We start from the raw sequence: 19412 nt of genomic DNA on the forward strand, positions 1-19412 counted from the left end.
ATGAGAAGGAAGTGAATTATAGGCATGCAGATTAACCAATACAAAGATTTGGAGGTGGGAGATAGAATAGAATATACAAAAAATACTAAGAAAGCCAGTTTGGTCCATAGGATACATGAAGGGAGATAATGCAGAATGAGGAGGAAATGGTGGGTTTAGACCAGAGTACGAAAAAAAAGTAATAGAGATGCATTGGGGGTTTTTTTGAAGGAGGAAAGATGAATTTATTAAATGCCAGACACTATGCAAAGCAATTTATGAACATTATCTCATTTGATCCTTAGAACAATCCTATGAGAATGATACTATTATTACTCCTATTTTACAGTTGAGGAAACTGAGGCAGACAGGGGTTAAGTAACTTGCTCAGGCTCCTACAACTAGAAAGTATCTGAGGGTTAAATCTGAATCCAGATATTCCTGGGGTTAGAGTCAGCTCTCTATCCTCTGTTGTATCTAGCTGCCTAATTATTGAATAGAGGATTGCCCAGGTGAATCTATGCTTTAGGGAAAATCATTGTAGATGGTGTGAAGGATTGATTGATCTTGATGTGTAGGGAGACTAATCCAGCTCATGAAGAACTGACCAGGCTAGCAGCTGTGAGAGGAGAGAAAAGGGGGCAGATGCAAAAGCTTCCAGATATTTCTCCAGCTGTTTTCCAACTCCATTCCAGTACTTCTAAAGTTTATTTTTTGAATCCAAGTGTAAGACTTTGATTCATTTTTATTGAATGATTTGGCCTTTTTCTCTAGTCTCTGGAGACTTTTTTGGATCTTGCCTCCATCAAGTAGTGAGTTTGCTATCCCTCCCTGCTTAGGGGCACCTGCAAACTTGATAACTCAGCCGTCTTTGTCTTTATCCAAAATTCCAGAGCTGGTGCCCCTTGTTACAGTATCATGTTGCTTCTTGTCAACACCTTCCATGGTGCTAAAATTTCTAGTGACAGCAAGTGCCATGACTGTGGTTTACCTTCAGGGAGAATGAGGAACATGGAAGACAGATGGTCTTCCAAATTTCATCCACATGCCCAGATTTTTAGGGCAGCAAAGTCTGGCACAGGAAGAATTTCACTTTTTCTCAAGGGTCACAAACTTCAGACATATTTTGTGCTGACAAAGATAAATCGAGTTAGGAGAAAGTTCCCATTTGACATTATTAAGAGCCCTCCACCACAGTTTCATGGGACACAGTGAGAAAAGACCCTAAATCATAGCAATCACTAAGCTTCTGCCTGATGGAGGGTTAAAATTTGAGGTCTTCAATAGATTTTTATTTCTGGACATAGCCGATACAGGAATTTATTTTGCTTGACAATGCATGTTTGTTACAAGGATTTGGCTTCTCTTATTTCCTATGGGATGAGGGAAAGAGAAGGAAAATGATTTTTTGTGCATTAAAAAACATTTTACAGTTTTTTTCCTTAAGAATTTAACCCAGATTAAGGTGAAAAATGTTATCCATATCCATATCCATATCCAAGAAAAAATTGATTGTGTTTGAATACAAGTTGAAGCAACTTTTTAAAGTTTAAGGTGTTTTATTTTTTTTTTTTGAGGGGGAAGATCTATATTTTCGTTTGCAACTCGATTTCTATGGAAATGTTTTGCATAACTTCACTTGTGCCTTCTCAATGGGGGAAGGGTGTGGGGAAGAAGGCTGGAACTCAAAGTTTTAAAAACAAATGTACAAAATTGTTTTACATGTAACTGGGGAAAATAAAAATATTAAATAATCAAAAAAATTAACCCAGAAACTTTTTCAGTGTCGCATTCTGCTCTGGGAATTATTTCTAAAACAAAGGTAGAAGAGCAGAGTGAAATATGTTCCTAGAGTTGGAAGACAGAGAATTTGGGTTCAATTTCAGCTTGGACCAGGTGAGCTTGGACAGATTCTGGACCTCAGGATCCTCATCTCTAGAATGATAGTGTTGAAGAGTATTGAATTGTATAACCTCTGACTCCCTGCAAGCTTCTCAGTTCAAGTGCTCTCTCCAAAAAAGTATTTCCTGACTTTCGTTGGTCATTATTGCTCTGCCCTTGAAATAACCTAGCATTACAGGAACACGTTTGTATTTATCTTTGTATCTCTAGGAACTAGCTCAGAGCCTGACACATAGGAGGTGCATAATAAATGTTTCTGGATTGATTGCTTTTTCCTCAGTAGAATATATGTTCCTTGATAGCAAGGACTTATTATTATTTTGTCCTTTTATCCCTAGCACCTGGGACAATACCTAGCACATAGTAGGTGCTTAATAAATATTTGTGGATTGATTTCTCTCAGCAGAATATATGTTCCTTAAGGCAGGAACTTATTTTTTTTCTCCTTTTATCCCTAGCACCTGGACAATGACTAGTACATAATAGGTGCTTTTGAGAAACAGGGGTGAAGGGGAATTCTAAGGGTAATAGCTAGTGCCTCGATGCATTTGAACTGAATATATGTATCCCAGGATTTATCCTCTAGTCAGTGTTCCCAGAAATCTGTCTAGCCATAATGCCAAAATCGTTGCTTTGATTCCTGTGTTTGCTCAGTTCTTTGGGCAGGTCTGCATCAAGAACTTCTCTCCCAGGCTGCAAACCAGGAGGGCGGGGTCTTGTCCCAGGCTAATTTAACAAAGCCTTTCTTTGTACTTAGTCCTTGCTCTTAATGGTGAAATTAAAGTTAGAAGGACTGGGACACACACACACACACACACACACACACACACACACACACACACAAAATCAAATCTTTGTTTTTAGATTACAGATCCATGGAGTTAGAAGGGACCTTAGATAACTCCATACTTAGGCAATCCTCTCTAGAGATGACAAAATCAAAATCCTTGGCGTTTACCTGACTATAGGAAGATCACACAGCAAATTAGAAGTAGACTATACATAGTTCAGAAATGTCAACAGATTAATAGTTTGATCAAACAAGAATCCTTCTATCTGGTAAGTAGATACATTTTTAACTTAATTCAATTTTAAAAATTTTAAATAGATACATTTTTAAGAAGGATGTTTTCAATGATAAGAGCTTATATTACTTAATCCTTTCAAGGGTTACAAAATTGCTTCACATAGGTGTTTTTGTAAATCATGTCCCAGAACAACTCTGAATTGACATAGACCCTGGAAACCTTGGAGGTTCCTCAATAATAATTACTCACTGTGGTTCATTTTGCTCCCATTAAGAGTCTGTTTTTAGAAGATTTATCTGATTCTGATTTGTGCCCTTACTCAGGATTCCCTTTAAGGAAAATCAGAATTTGTGTCTGCAGGAGTATTTAGGTCCTATGTAAGCATTCAGGCTAAGAAAACATTAAGCACAGAACAGTTATGATTTAATCTAATAATAATAATAATAAAAAAGGATCTGTACCAGTTCATGCAGAATCAGGAATACCCTGTTCTCACTAATATGTGCTGCTTTCTTCTTACAAACCTAGAAAGTCAGACAGAATCTTAATGTTATCATGGGGGTAGGAGGACTCCTCCAGTAAGAATTTGTGGTTGTCAGGGATCCAAATAACTTAACAATTCACATAATTCATACTAAAGAATGGTTAAGTCTCGGGTTTGCTTCTCCTTGTCATGAATCTGCTGGCTTCAGGTTTGATCTAGGTCCTTGGCTAAGGATGGGAACCCACTATCATTCTGCTATTGAGCTGTATTGTTGGCAGCCTGGAAATCATGGCTAATGGCTGCTTAGCTTTCTCTGCAACTCGAAGCCTATGGGTAATCCTTCTCTCCTCTTTATTCGGCTTCTTTGTTCAGTCTTCCAACTTGGGGAACCCCTTTGAAAAGTCAAGCCCAAGCTTAATTGTATGAACTAGCCATAAACTTCATCATGAAGTTGGAGATCCTTTTTGTGGCTGCCACATTAAAAATAAACTCCTTATCTGTTGAAGTTCTTTATTCCTGGCCAAATTGCTAAGAAGATGCTCCTTACATGAAACCTAAATTTTCCCTCTTTGTCTCCTGAAGAAGAATGAATTTCCTTGGAACAGATGAACTCTTGATTTTTTCTTTGATGGTGAATTTTATACAATTGACAGAAAGGTAGAGAGGAGAAAAACAACCGCTATCTTTATTGCTTGCTGATTTTAAAAATAACACTTGATGGGACAAAACATAACCTTATACAATTCACCCTAAAATGTATCTCTGTTTACAATGAGATTTGTTCTTGATGGATCCAATCATGGAGATAACTTAGTTCAATGCTCCTTTGATTGTCAATTTCAAGCATAGTACTAAATAGGGTATAAAATAAAAATCTGCTTATCAAGGAGGTTCCCCACCATCTTGTTCTTTGTAGGATTTAAACTGAAGAAGAATTACGAACAGATAATAAAGACATCCAACTAATCTCTATTGTGAATAAAATTGTGGGGACTGAATCAAGTCCCTGAATAATTTGGGGTTTTTCTTAAAAAGAGTTGTTTCACAATCCACCCACCACACTCTCATTATTTTAAAAATAAGAATTTTGTGTATGAATAACCTCACACCAGTGCATTCTCTTCCTTCATCCTCCAGGAGGTCAACCTGCTAAAACTTGTTTAACAGCAGTTTTCCAGAGATTTTCTAGAATAAAACCAAGTAAATCAGTCATCTTTGTTGATGACAAAAGACTTCAGTGTTTATTTCATTGATTCATTCATTCACTCAGCAAACATATTTTGTATTGAGTTCCAAACACTGACGTAAGGTCTGTAGGGACCTAGAGAAAAAAAAGAAAAGAAATGAAATTTTACTAGCAATTGAAGGAATCAGGAAAGTCCTCTTCTTTAGGAGGTGACACGAGCTAAGATTTAGCAGGGGTCCTCAAACTTTTTAAATAGGGGGCCAGTTCACTGTCCCTCAGACTGTTGGAGGGCCGGGCTATAATAAAAACAAAAACTTTGTTTTGTGGGTCTTTAAATAAAGAAACTTCATAGCCCTGGGTGAGGGGGATAAACATCCTCAGCTGCTGCATCTGGCCCACGGGCCATAGTTTGAGGACCCCTGAAAAGGAAACTAGGGCTTCTAAGGAGCAGCTATATGGCACGGGCCTGAACTCCAGAAAACTTGCCTTTCTGAGTTCAAATCTGGCTCCAAACACTTACTAGTTGTGTGACACTAGCAAAGTCATTTAGCCCAGTTTGCTCCAGTTTCCTCATCTATCAAATGATCTGGAGAACGAAATGGTAAACCATTCCAGGACTTTTGCCTGGAAGACCTCAAATGGAGTTATGACCGAAACAACTCAACAATAACAAGAATTCTAAGTGTCAAATGTGAGGATGGAAGGAGCACATTTCCAGCAAGGGGAGCCTCTGCAAAGGCATGGAGATGGAAGATGATGACACTGTGATCCATTTAGCTCAGTATGTCTGGGCTGTAGAGTGATAAGAAGGAATAATGTATAAACCATCTTGAAAAAGTAGACCAGAGTCAGATTTGTGAAGGGCTTTAAATACTAAACAGAAGAGTTTATGTTTTATTTTAGAGGCAAGAAGAACCACTGGAGCTCTTAACTGAAGAACTAATGTGCTCAGACTTATATCTTAGGTATATCAATTTGATAAATCCACATAAGTCCATGAACATTTCTATATATAACTAGCAAAATCCAAGAGGAAGAGCAAGAAAGAGAAATTCCAGGGCAAACAATTATAGAATGTATAAAATATTTGGGGATCTATCTATGAAGACACATGCAGGAATTATATGAATCCAATGACAGAACACTTTTGTGTGTATTGTGTGTAGAAATAAAGATCTAACTTTTAAGAAATATTAATTACTCATTAAAAGGTTGGGGCTAATAGAGACAGCTAGGTGTTTCAGTAGATATAGTACTGGGCCTGGAGTCTTAAAGCCTGAGTTTAACTCAGAAAATGACTACCTGTGTGATTCTGGACAAGCCATTTAATTTCTGTTTGCCTTTATCTACTGAAGAAGGAAATGGCAAAGCACTTTAGTATCATTGCTAAGAAAACCCCATGGATAGCACTGGTGTGCTATAGTACATAGGGTCATGAAGAATTGGACATGACTAAATGACTAAACCATAATAGGTTGGGGCCAATGTAATAAAAATGGCAATTCAATCTAAATTTATTTACTTATTTAATGCTACACCAATAAAACTAGCAAAGGATTACTTTTGTGGATCTTGGGGGGAAATACAATTAATATGGAGGAAGAAAAGGTCATAAATTTTAAGGGTAAAAATGAAAAAAAGTGCAAAGGAGGAGAGTCTATCAGTATTAGATCTCAAACTGTATTACAAAGCAGTAAAGAATTTTGTTTTGGTTACAAAAATATAAAGGTTGATTAGTGATACAGATTAGGCATACAATATACAGAAGCAAAAGAGCACAGTAGCATATTGTTTGAAAAACCCAATGATCCCAATTATTGAAGTAAGGACTACTTGAAAAAAAAGTTGGAAAACTGGAAGCAGTTTGACAGAAATTAGGTTTAGACCAACATCTCACATCATACGCCAAGATAAACTCTAAATGGTTATATTACTTAGATGGCATTTTACACAAGCTAGAGGAGTAAAGAAGAAATTACCTTTTGATCTATGGATGAGGAAGAGCTCATGACTAAATAAGTGATAGAAAGGATGACAGAATATATAGTGCTAAAAAGTTTTAGCACAAAAAACTTAATGAAGATAAAATTAGAATGGAAACAGATAACTTGGGGAAGGTATCTTCACAGCAAGCGTCTATGATAAAGGTCTCATTTCTAACAAATGTAAAGAACTATTTAAATTTACAAGACTAACCCATTTCTTAATAGGAAAAGAGTCAAAGGATATAAATAGGTAATTTTCTAAATAAGAAAACCAAGCTATCAATAATGATTTGAAAAAATGCTCTAAATCACTAATAATTGGGAAAATATAAATTTAATAACTCTGAACTTTCATTTCATACCTATCCAATTTATAAAGATAACAAAAAGGAAAATGATGAATGCTAGAAAGGCTATGAAAAAGCAGGCACATTAATACAATGGAGCTGTGAACTGGTCTAGCATTCTGGAAATCAATTTGGAACCATTACTAAAGGTTACTAAACTGCACATGAACTGCGACACAGCCATACCATAACTAAGCCAATATACTAAAGAGATCAGAAAAAAGAGGAAATATGCAAAATTATTTATAACAACTTTTTTCATAGTATCAAAAATTGGAAACTATTAATGAATGACTAAACAAATTATATTATGGGAATATAATAAAATTCTATTGTGTCATAAGAAATGAAAAAAGACAGTTTCAAAGGAAAGGGAGAAAACTGATATGGAGTGAAATGGGCAAATCTAAAACAATTTCTATATAAATATCAACATAATATCAACAGTAGGAAAAAAAAAACAACTGAGAAACAATGATAAATCAAGAACAGAGAAGAACTAAAGATAAAGCATACCATGTATCTCACACCAGAGAGATGATAGACTTAAAATGCAGAAGACACATTTTAAGAAATGGTCAATGTGGGAATTTGTTTAGCTGCACTATGAATTTGTTATGAGAGTTTTCTTTTTCCTTTTTGATTGTTCAATTGGGGGATGGGGCAGAGGAAGAAGAATAAAGGATAAATGCTTGTCAAAATGAATAAATAATTTTTTAAAATCTAAATTTGGTATCTAGATCACAGATGGATTGAAGAAAAGGAAAGATTTGAAACAGGGAGGCCTATTAAGAATCCACTGTAATAATCTAGGCAAGAGGTGATGGAGGCCAGAACTAGTGTGGTTCTACTGTGAATGGAGAGAAGGGAGATGTTTGAAGGAAATGTGGAATTGGAATCAACAAGATTTGGCAAATGATATTTCAAACAAATCATACAGCCCTCCTATCCTCAAGCAGCCAATGGTTTTCATTTTGTCCTCAGACTTGAAACTTTTAAAGGGAGGTTACTTGCTCCTACATAAAGATATCAGAACTGAGCTGAATGGTTTCCTCCCTCCTTCCCCCACTATTGTGGCAGAGGATATGATCTAGTTGTTTCTCCTACAACAGTTTTCAAAAATAGAAATTAAAAACCATATAATTAGCCACTCCTGCTCTTCTGCACAGACGAAAATCAACTGTCAAAGCTATGGGCCCTAAACCTTTAAGACATGTGGCCCCTATAAAAATTTTCACTTAAGACCCACAACACTTATTATATGCCAGGAGAAAATGAGTTTCCACATGGAAAATGTGTTCACCAAAGTTCAGAAATATTATCTTAATAAAGAAATGACCTTTTTAAAACTTCGGAATTCGGTGTCTTGTAGGGTCAGACTCTCAGAAGGCAAATAAGTGTGGGTTGGAAATCTGAGAAGGGAGGAAAGAAATTGCAAGATTTAAAGCTAAAGTAATTTTTCAAGAATAATATCAGAAATCTTTGCAAGATGCCAGGGGAATTGGAGGAGTGAAGAGTTTGAAGAGTGATTACCAAAGTTCTTTAAACTTCTACAACAATCTTTTATGGAATTCTCAAAAATTAAAAAAAAACCTTCTCAAAATAAAATCTACTTGTATCTCTATGTTTGTAGAGGCTTGTAGCTTGTAGCTGGAAGACCTCAGAGCTCATCTGGTACAAGTCATTCATTTTATTGATGAGCAACTTGAGACTTACAGAGATGAAATGACTTGTTCAAACTCATTTATATGAATAGAAGATTTGAGATTAAAATTCCTATAGCATTTTCAAAAGGTGGGTGGGAGGCAGAGGGGAATCTCAGAAAATAAAGTTAAATTATATGCAAAGAAACCACTAAAAAAAAGAGAAAAAAATACACTGTTCCAGATTGGTAAATTATTTCATACATTTAAAGAATAATTATTCTATAGAACTTATTCTCAAAAATTAAGAAGGAAGAGTCTACCAAAATACCTGAATGGGACTAAAATAGTCTTCATACATTAAATAGATAAGGACAAAACAACAAAAGACAACTATAAACTCATGCCAATATTGACCATAATTTCAGAAATTTTGAATAAAATCCTAACAAAAGTTCTATAGTAATAGATCCAAAAATATTTAGTAAGAACAAGTTAGATATTGAGGATACAAGGATGGTTCAACATTAGAAAAACAATAAATAACATTAAATTTATTTAAAACAAAAATACCCAAAGTACAAAATTACATCAATAGGTGCTGGAAAGGTCTTTGTGGAATACTCATTTATGCTCAAAAAGCTATAAAGCATGTACCAAGAAGGATAATTTTTAATATGATAAAGCACATATATATATATATATATATATATATATATATATATATATATATATATATATATATATATATATATATATATATATACCTTTAAGCAGAAGCTATTATTTGCAATAGGAAAACATTACAAAAATTATTTCTAGTAAATATATGAATAAAGTAAGGATGCCATTTTCCTCACTGCTATTTGACATAATATTAAAAAATATTAGCTATAATAATAAGATGAAAAAAATTATAGGCACAAACATAAGCAAAGGGAAAAACATGTCCCTATTTGCTGACAGCACAGTTGTTTGCTTAGAAAACTCCAGAGAATCAGCAAGGGAAACTGATTAAGACAATAATCATTGATTTCTGAAAACTAACAATAAATGGCAAATAGGGATGTAAAATAAATTCGCTATCAAGAAGGGGGTAAAGTGTCACCAGAAAATCAATTATCATCCATATAATCATAAATCCCAGGCTGGTAAAGATAATAAACATCATTTTGTCTTGTCCCACTGAAACCTGTAGAGAGTAAATGATTTGTCAACAGTCATGCAGGTAATCAGTTCTCTTCATGTCACTACATGTCACTACAGTATGCATCAATGAAATCATATTTGGATATTGCAATTCCAAAAAAAAATAAGAATTAGAAATAGTTTTTGATATAAGAAAGATGATCTTGATACCATTTTTAAAGCCAGGTCTAGGACAGAAGGTACTTCCTCATTTATGTATTTAAAAATCCTTTGTAAACACTATTGATCTCCAGGGAAAGAGCTTATAGAATCTGAGCACAGATAGAAGTATACTCTTTTAAAAAAACTTTCTTTAATTTTCTTGTATTTTCTTGTCTGTTTTCTTTCACAACAACTAATGTGCAAATATATTTTGCAGAATTACCCACATATGATCTTTATCAAATTACTTGATTTCTCAATGAGAAGGGAGGTAAAAGAGGGTGAGAATTTAAAACTCAAAATTATAAAAAATGAAGGTTAAACACTGACTTTTACATATAATTGGAAAAATAAAATGTTAATTATATATGTTCATTTGTTCTTCGTAAATATATAATTTTTTTTATCCTATAACATGATGCTTGTTTGAAGAGTGATAGAGAACTCATTAAAATTCCTTCAAGATTTCCTAGATATCAGAGAAATGCAAATTAAAACAATTCTGAGGTATTATTACATGCCTATTAGAATGGCTAATATGACTCAAAGGGAAAATATTTAATGTTGGTAGATATGTGTGAAAACTGGGACTCTGGTGCATTGTTGGTGGAGTTGTGAACTGATCTAACCATTCTAGAGAGCAACTTGAACCTATGCCAAAAGGGTTATAAAACTGTGTATATACTTTGATTCAGCAATCAAATTCAGCAAATATAGACCACTGCTAGGTCTATATCCCAAAGATATCCAAAAAGGAAAAAGACCTATTTGTATAAAAATATTTATAGCAGCTCTTTTTGTGGTAGCAAAGAATCAGAAGTTGAGGCGATGCACATCCATTAGGGAATGGCTGAACAAAATATTATTGTGCTATAAGAAATGTCAAGCAGGACGATTTCAGAAAAACCTGGAAAGACTTACATGAACTCATACCCAGTGAAGGGAAAAGAACCAGGAGAATAATGAAGAACTGTGAATGACTCAGGTAATCTTATCAGTATAATGATCTAAAACAATCTCAAAGGATTAATGATGAAATACAATATCTTCCTCCAGGGAAAGAACTGATATTGATTGAATACATATTGAAGCATGCTATTTTTCATTTATTTCTTTTTATCCCAGTCTTCTCATACAAAATAACTAATATGAAAATGTTTTATATAATTTGGGAAATTATAAAAGAAGAAAAAAGATTTCTCTAATGTCAAATTCTAGTTTATTATTTCTTTGATACTTTGATGGTAGGTACTTTGTTAAAACTGTGATCTACTCAATATGTGTATTCCCTCCAATGATTTAGATGGTAACATTAATTCCTGATTATTCTTAATGGAGATATAGGACATTTATTAAATACTTTACTGAGTTCATAGGGCATTTATTAAATACTTTACTGAGTTCCAAGCATAATGCTAAGTGCTCAGGATGCAAACTAGACAGTCTTTGTCCTCAAGAAGCTTATATGTCTTTCTTTTTTTAAATAATAGTTTTTTTTTAATTTTCAAAATATATGCAGATAGTTTTCAACATTCACCCTTGTAAAACCTTGGGTCCCAATTTTTTTTCTCCCTTCTTCCCTTACCCCCTTCCCTAGATAGCAAGTAAGTCAATATATGTAAAACATACATAATTTTTCCAAATATATTTCCACAATTATCATACTGCACCAAAAAATGAAATCAAAAAGGGAAAAAATGAGAAAGAAAACAAAAAGCAAGCAAGCAAGCAACAAAAAAAGTGAAAATACTATGTTGTGATCCACATTCAGTCCCCATAGTTCTCTTTTTGGATGCAGATGGCTCTCTCCATCACAAGTTTATCGAAATTGGTCTGAATTATCTTATTGTGGAAGAGCCACGTCCATCCAGATAGATCATCCCATAATCTTGTTGCTGTGTACAATGTTCGTTTGGTTCTACTCACTTCACTCAATATCAGTTCATGTGGGTCTCTCCAGGCCTCTCTGAAATCATCCTGCTGATCATTTCTTATAGAACAATAATATTGCATAATATTCATAACCCATTCAGCCATTCCCCAACTGATGAGCAGCCACTCAATTTCTAGTTCTTTGCCATTAAAAAAAGGGCTGAAGTAGCTTATATTTCAATAATGATAGTGGGAGGAATAATACATAAAGGGGCGCTGTGAAGGGAAGAAAATCATGGTACAGAAATGTCTTTGGAGGTGAGGATATGGTCATTTTAAGGCTATAGCTGGCTTGTCAGAGCCCAAGATGGTTTCAGGGACAGAATCCTAGGTTCTTGAGGAGAGCAGCCCATTTGGAGACTGCATGACATGGAAATAGCCCAGAATGATATGATATTCTTGTCCATGTCTCCCCATAAACATGCTATAGAGATACTATAAGATTTCCTCTAAATATCTTAACATTGTTTGGATACCAATGGAATTTCTTAAACATATATAAATGACATAATATAATTCATTTAGAACCCAAAAATAGTATATGGCACTTAATATTTTCTAAATGAATAAAAATAAATATATTGATTTGAGTATTGTAGAATCAGAGATATGGCATACAGTTTTATTAGCTAGATTTAAGTTTTTTCCCCTGAAGCTATTGGGATTAAGTGACTTGCCCAAGATCACACAGCTAGGAAATATTGAATGTCTGAGATCACATTTGAACTCAGGTCCTCCTGACTTCAAGGCTGGAGCTCTATCTACTGCACCACCTAGCTGCCCCAGCTAGATTTTATTCTTGCTTTGCTAAGCAAATTTGCTTGAAAGATGAAGGCTGAGACATTTTACCTGGATTAATATTAGCCAAGTTTGCCCATCTCTAATAATGACTTTACAATAAATGCATAGATATGTATTACCTTTCTCATCTCTTCCCTATCTCTTGCTTTGGCAACTATAATTAAATTGCTCAGTTGTTCACTATATCTGATATTTCCCAGAGCAAAATACCCCTCCCTAACCATGATTCCTCTTTTAAATGCTGCTCCCCCATTAAAATATAAACTCTTTAAGGGCAGAGATTACCTTGATTTCATTTTCGCATCCTTAGTTCTTATCAAGTGGCTGATATTCAGTAAGTGCTAAATAAGTATTTTTTATTCATTCATTCATTCCTCATACTTATAGCACTTCGCTCTTTCCTCTATATTCTTATTATTTGTTAAGTCAATAAACATCTATTAAGCCCCTACTATGTACTAGGCAGTGTGTGTATATTTTGTCTCCCTATTAGATTGTAAGCTTATGGGGACAGGGATAGTACAGGTTTTATTATTATTATTATTATTATTATTGTATCTTTGTACATAGTACATTACATTTAATGGAAAACACATGACAATCAATTCCTGATTTTTTACAATTCTTCTCTGTCTCCCTTCATCCCTCTTCCCTCCTCTCCCCAGCCAGCTATTTGCCATCTCTATATAATAATCCTATACTTTGCTGCCTCACTATCAGAAAATCATTTTTATCTTGGCCCAAAGTGAATCTTTCAAGTCTTCAGGGCAAGTATAATATACTATGATACTTAAATACTTGAAAAAGTCCTTACTCTCATCCATATGGACACCTCCTGATTTATATAGATTTATAAAATATAGTTCTTTGTTTGTTGAAGAAAAAATCATTGCTAAACTAACACTGTTTAGTCTCTATGAATTTAGGTCAGCTGGTCCTTGAATGATAAGGCAGTTGATTATGGGGCTTATACTAAAAACATTTCCATCTTGGGAGGACCTGCCATAGTCTTGAATTAAGGAATTCATCTATAAAATGATGATTCATAGAGCAGCTATTTTGTTGTCATAGTGCATAGCATAGTGAGTTTGGAGTCAGGAAGATTCATCTTCCTGAGTTCAAATCTGACCCCAGACAACAGTAGCTGTGGGACCCTAGATAAGTCACTTAATCCTTTATTTCTCAATTTCCTCATCTATAAAATGAGCTGGGGAAGAAAATGGCCAACCACTCAATTATCTTTGCCAAGAAAACCTCAAATGGGGTCACGAAGAGTCAGACAGGACTGAAACAACTGAACAACAATATGATGACTCACTGGAATTGAATGTTAATGGAGGAGCACAAAATGATAAATGAAAAAAAATCCTTTATATTTGGCTTTGGAATTCATTGTATGATTCCCACCTCCATCTTCCATGCTTTTTAATAGCTTTACCACTCTAATTGTCTTTTCCAATTATGTGTTAACTTTGGGGGCTGGAGAATTCATCAGTGTATTAAACTTCAACCTAAGCTTCAGCAACAGCTGGCTTGATTGGTATGAGAGGAGAAGTGGGGTAAAGGAATTCCATTATGCTGCAATCAGTAAACATCTGGGTTTTAATTCTAGCTCCAATTTTTTTCTAGTTAGGGTGGCCCTTGGCAAACCTCATAACTCCAAGGCTAAAGTAGGGATCCAAAATATTTACAATACTTTTTCCCCCAGAGTTGCTGTAAGGAATTTGTTTTGTAAACTTTAAATGTGAGCTGTATTGATTTCTGCATTTTCAAAATTCAGCAGTTTAAATTAATGCTATTGTATCCCAAATACCACATTCTCTTTGATTTTGGTTGAAGTTGTTATTCCTATGAGACTGGATTTGGTGAACCTTGTTATAATAGCTATTGGATAATATTTTTTTTTGCTTTTCAATAGTATTTTATTTTTCCAATTACATGTAAAGATATTTTTCAAAAATTATTTTTGTAAGATTTTGAATTGCAAATTTTTTCTCCTCCCTCTTTCCTCTTCCCTTCCCAAGACAGCAAGCAATCTGATATAGGTTATATATGTACAATTATCTTAAAATTATTTCCATATTAATCATGTCGAGAAAGAAAAAGCAGAACAAAAGGGGAAAACCAATAGGAAAAAAGCAAACAACAACAAAAATGCAAATAGTATGCTTCAATAGTTCCATAGTTCTCTGGATGTGGATGGCATTTTCTATCCCAAGTCTATTGGAATTGTCTTGGATCACCACCAAATTGCTGAGAAAGGTTAAATTTATTCTTAGTTGATTTAGTTATATCTAGTTGATTTGGATATCTAGTGGATAATATTTTTATCTGATAGAGGCTGAACCTGTGATTTCACTGGTAAAAAGGGAACTCCCATGTTAGAACATTCTCTCTCCCAATGCAAGTCAATCCCCTTTCTGCAATTTACAATCTTAAGAAGTTGACTGGAGCTAGAGATTAAGGGATTTGTTCAGAGTCCTGCCCGCAGAATGCATCAATTCTTCCTAGATTCAAGAGCAGCTCCCTATCTACCATGGCACATTTCCTCTCTATATTTCATAATTGCTTGTTTTTCCTCTTATTTTTAAACCTGCTTCTTCCCCTCAAATAATATATGCCACAGACTAAATGCTTTGTTATCCTTAAAATTCTCTCCTCTGTGGGTGGGAATTGGTACTTATATGGAACAGTGATTCAATTGGCCATTCTTTGTCATCACTGCCACAAAAAAGACCTTGTTACTGAAATCATCCATTTAAAATAACAGGGGGCATTGTACCTAAGTTCCCTGGACTTGATAATAGGAAAAGGAGAAGCAGGAGTAAGATAATAAAAATAAGACTTTTGGGGGGATGGGGGAAGGGGAACTCTTTTTTGACTTTTTCCTAGAAGAAAGATAATTTCCAAGAAGGAATTTTTGGGGTTTCTAAAGGAGACAATCCCATTCTTCTTCATTGTTTTCTGTCATCACCTTCCCTGTCCCTCTATCTTGAATTATCGCCTCTTAGACATCGCTCTCTATTTTCTAATTTCAATAGAAAATTGCTAAATTGGGATGAGAGTCCAGTTTTCCCCTCTTTTAAGTGTACAGAAATACTGTGGGAATAGGGCAAAGAGAAGAAGAAAAGAAAGCAATCACTGCATTGCTATTTTAGCTTTTTATTTATAATAATAAGAAAGGACATTTAAATATAATATGACTTCTGCATAAAGAACAAGAACATTGTATTTTATCTCTCAGAGTAACAATTAACCTTATCTGTTACTTCCATCTATCAAAAGAAATTGAGTCATTTGCCAAGACCCAGTGATGTGTAAGCATCTTCAGGGCAGGGTCTGCTTCCTTTTTTTCTTTGTATCTCCAGCAAATAGGAGTGTCTGGCACACAGTAGGAGTTTAATAAATGCTCCATTCATTCTTTCATTCTCATCTTTCACTGGCACTTTGCCTAAGATTTCTCTTCTTATGCTATCACAGTCTACTATTTTGTTTACATTTTTTATGCTACCTATGAGATTTTAAGTTCCATGGGAGCAGGGGCAGTCTGGTTTTCACCTTTGTATCTCTAGCCCTTAATTTCATTCTTTGTCTGTGATCTGTATTTAATAATCATTAAATTGATTGGAAAATATCCAGTATAGTTAAGTTTTTCCCATGACTCTTTTTCCATTTCTTCTTCCTCCTTGACCAAACTTTCTTTAATTCTCAATTTTCCCTGACTCTACCAATCCAACCTTGAATTTGAGCTTCCACTGCCCTATATAACTCTGGACTATGGAGTCTGGACTTTGCTACCTGGATATGAAGGATTCATTTTAATTTTGGCCTAAAGTAAAATACAATTAGAATGCAAAAGCTGTTAGAAGGGTAAAAAAATAATAGAATGAGTTTCAGAGCCAATTACAAAATATATCCTTTTCATCTTTCATTTTGCATATCCCTGCCAGTGTCCAACTCCAGTGATTCATCATGGCAAAGGGATGACCTTGAGTTCTTTAAGACAATGTCAGGGGATGGGAAATGCCATAGAGCTTAACAAGCTGGAAAAGCCTTGAGTACAGTCTAGTGTTAGACCTCTAGAATTCAAGATACAGCCTCTTAAGTGGAGAAAGGTTAACTAAGGTTTGGCAACAGGTACTTTTTTTCCTTCAATAGCTCATGAAGAACTATTTACTTAGACATGAAGGGGTACAACCTCTATAAAGTGGATAAGTACTCACCCACACGAATAAGATCATGAACCTTCTTGAGCACAAAAAGTATCATTTTGTACTACATCTGCCTTGGATGCTCGAGAGTTGACATTATATTTTTTGGTATAGGTTAACAGTTTCAAGATTGTATTGAAAAACGGTCAGTGGAAGGGTATGAGGAGTCCTTCATACTTAGTACTCAAAGCTGTGTTTCAGCCTGTGTAGATGCAGCTCTACAAAGCCTACAAATAAGGGCTTTTTAGCTGTTCATCTCAGCAGTACATTTCCTTGTTTTTCTTCAACCAGGATAGCCAGACAAGCATCTTGTAACCTCTGCCTGGGTATTCAAAGACATTTTGTCCTTTTTGATCTTGTAGAATAAACCTCTTTTGTGTTCCAGATGTCACCTTACACTTTCCAAGCTGATGCCCTGAAAGTGGTCTTTGGAAAGAAATTGATCACAGGATTCTGACTTGCCAGATTTAAAAATTAAAAAATAAAAGTTTATTAGGCTATGTTTGGGGAAGTGATCAGTGGTATGCTAGTAACTGTTTGACAACTGACTCTAGAGAAAAAATGTACACGTGACAATTTTAATATGTGTTAACACTTTTCTCCATCACTTTCTTAAGTCTACACAAAATCTAATAAATCAAGCCCTGTTTTGTAACATTTGCCCATTTCTGAGGTATAAATGTTCCCACTAAAAATTTCATAATTGGCACTGATTCTCAGGAATCAGTTCTAGATGGCTTTAGGATACTTTTGAACATGGTTCAGTGCAAAGAATACTAGTTCTTTGAGCCAAAGGACAGGGGTTCAAATGCCCTAGCAGTGCCTGGCACATAGTAGGTGCTTAATAAATGTTTATTGACTATTACTGACTGTCTTAGAAGCTTACTTGGGTGAGTCATTTCATCTCCTTAGTCTCAGCTTCCTCATCTGTAAAAAGAGGTCTGTAAAGTCTCTTCCAATATTCATAATCCTATGAGCTATTAAGTTCCTGGTCTTCATGTACCATCTCTACCAAGATGCCTTTCGTTTATTCACTAATTCATTTTCCCTGCTAGGTCTTATATTTAAAGATCTATATTTTTATATATCCTATCTAGTAGGATGTAAGCTCTTCTGAGATCAGGACCCCTTTTCTTATTCTATCTTTGGATCCCCAGTGCCTAGAACAGTGCTTGGGAATATTGTAAGTGATTAATTGTTGAATTCTAGAGATTCATTTTTTCTTGTTTTATCCAGGGTCAAAGTCAAGATTATAACCCATATCTGCTGGGATTCATGCCCCTGGGTCTGGAAGAGCTCCACATATTGCCACACTCCATCACTTGTTGAATTGAATTGACCTTAAATCATTTTATGCCCATGCACAAGAAAAACACTCCAATGCATCAATTTTCAGCAATGATTACGGCTTTTTGGTAAAAGAAATTATTATTTTTGCAGTCCCCTTTTCACCATTAAAATCTAACTGTCCACAAGTTCCTATGGCTTGGTAACCCATATTTTATATTTTTCTATTTCCCATAGTGCCTAGGAAAATGTGGGGTATAGCGGTATAGTCAAGTCAATAAATGTATTTTTTGAGTGACTACTATGAGTAAGACCCTAGGCATATAAGACAAACACAGCCTCTGCTCTTTTACTTTTTTTTGTTGATTCTAGCAATTTAATTACAGCCATATAACTTTTTACTCCTAAATTTTCTCAATAGTTTCTTCCTTATATTTTCCTTTTTCCTTTCCTACTTGGTGAGATTTGGCTTTTCATTCAAGGATCTTTTTGCAATCTTTGTCCAGTTTTAGCCTTGTGATAACCATCTTACTTGGAAGAATGCCCACATGGACAGTTGTACTATTAGCTTTCTCTCACTGCACACACTCAATGAAAATCACATATTTCTTTCTCTAAACCTAGACTACTTTGCCAGTTTGCTGTCCTTTGTATGTCCATGAATGGGCATGGTGAGGACATTGCACTTCTGTCTCAGCTCCTTAAAAAGAGTAGAAGACATAATTTTCCTCCATATGTGGAACACGGCATTGAAACGACTCTTGCAGTTCTTGCTTCAGGCAGAAGTCACTAAGGGATTGAACTTCATTTTAATCTTAGAGTTATTGCAGAAGAAGAGACAGCTTCTGTCCTTTAGAAATATCTGTTACCCTCCCTAACAAAATCAGCTTGTATCTATTTTGTTTTATATCCATCTTTTTTTTTATTTTTACTTTTTAAAATTTGTCTTTTCTTTCTCATGATTTTTCCTCCCCCCCATTCTTCTTTCACAATATGACTAATACAGAAATATGTTTAACATGATTGTACATGTATAACCTATATCAGATTGCTTGTTGTCTTGAGGTGAGGTGAGGAAAGGGATAGAAGGAAAACAATTTACAACTCAAAATCTTACAGAGATGAATATTGAAAACTTCCCTTGCATGTAATTGGAAAAAAAATGAAATAGTATTAAATGGAAAGAAAAATTATGTGTTTCAAAGTACGCAGGTCATGGTTGATTTAATCCATCACTCCACTCTACTTATAGTAATTAACAGATGCTCTATGACCAA

General features: G+C 34.8%; 1 pseudogene; it reads right to left on the reverse strand.

Moving 5' to 3' along the window:
- Window positions 1-18298: 18298 nt before the first annotated feature.
- LOC127539453 (60S ribosomal protein L26-like) lies at window positions 18299-19209 on the reverse strand (annotated as a pseudogene).
- Between the last annotated feature and the right edge of the window lie 203 nt (window positions 19210-19412).

Source organism: Antechinus flavipes, chromosome 5 (assembly GCF_016432865.1).
Source record: "Antechinus flavipes isolate AdamAnt ecotype Samford, QLD, Australia chromosome 5, AdamAnt_v2, whole genome shotgun sequence".
In the NCBI taxonomy this organism is placed as follows: domain Eukaryota; kingdom Metazoa; phylum Chordata; class Mammalia; order Dasyuromorphia; family Dasyuridae; genus Antechinus; species Antechinus flavipes.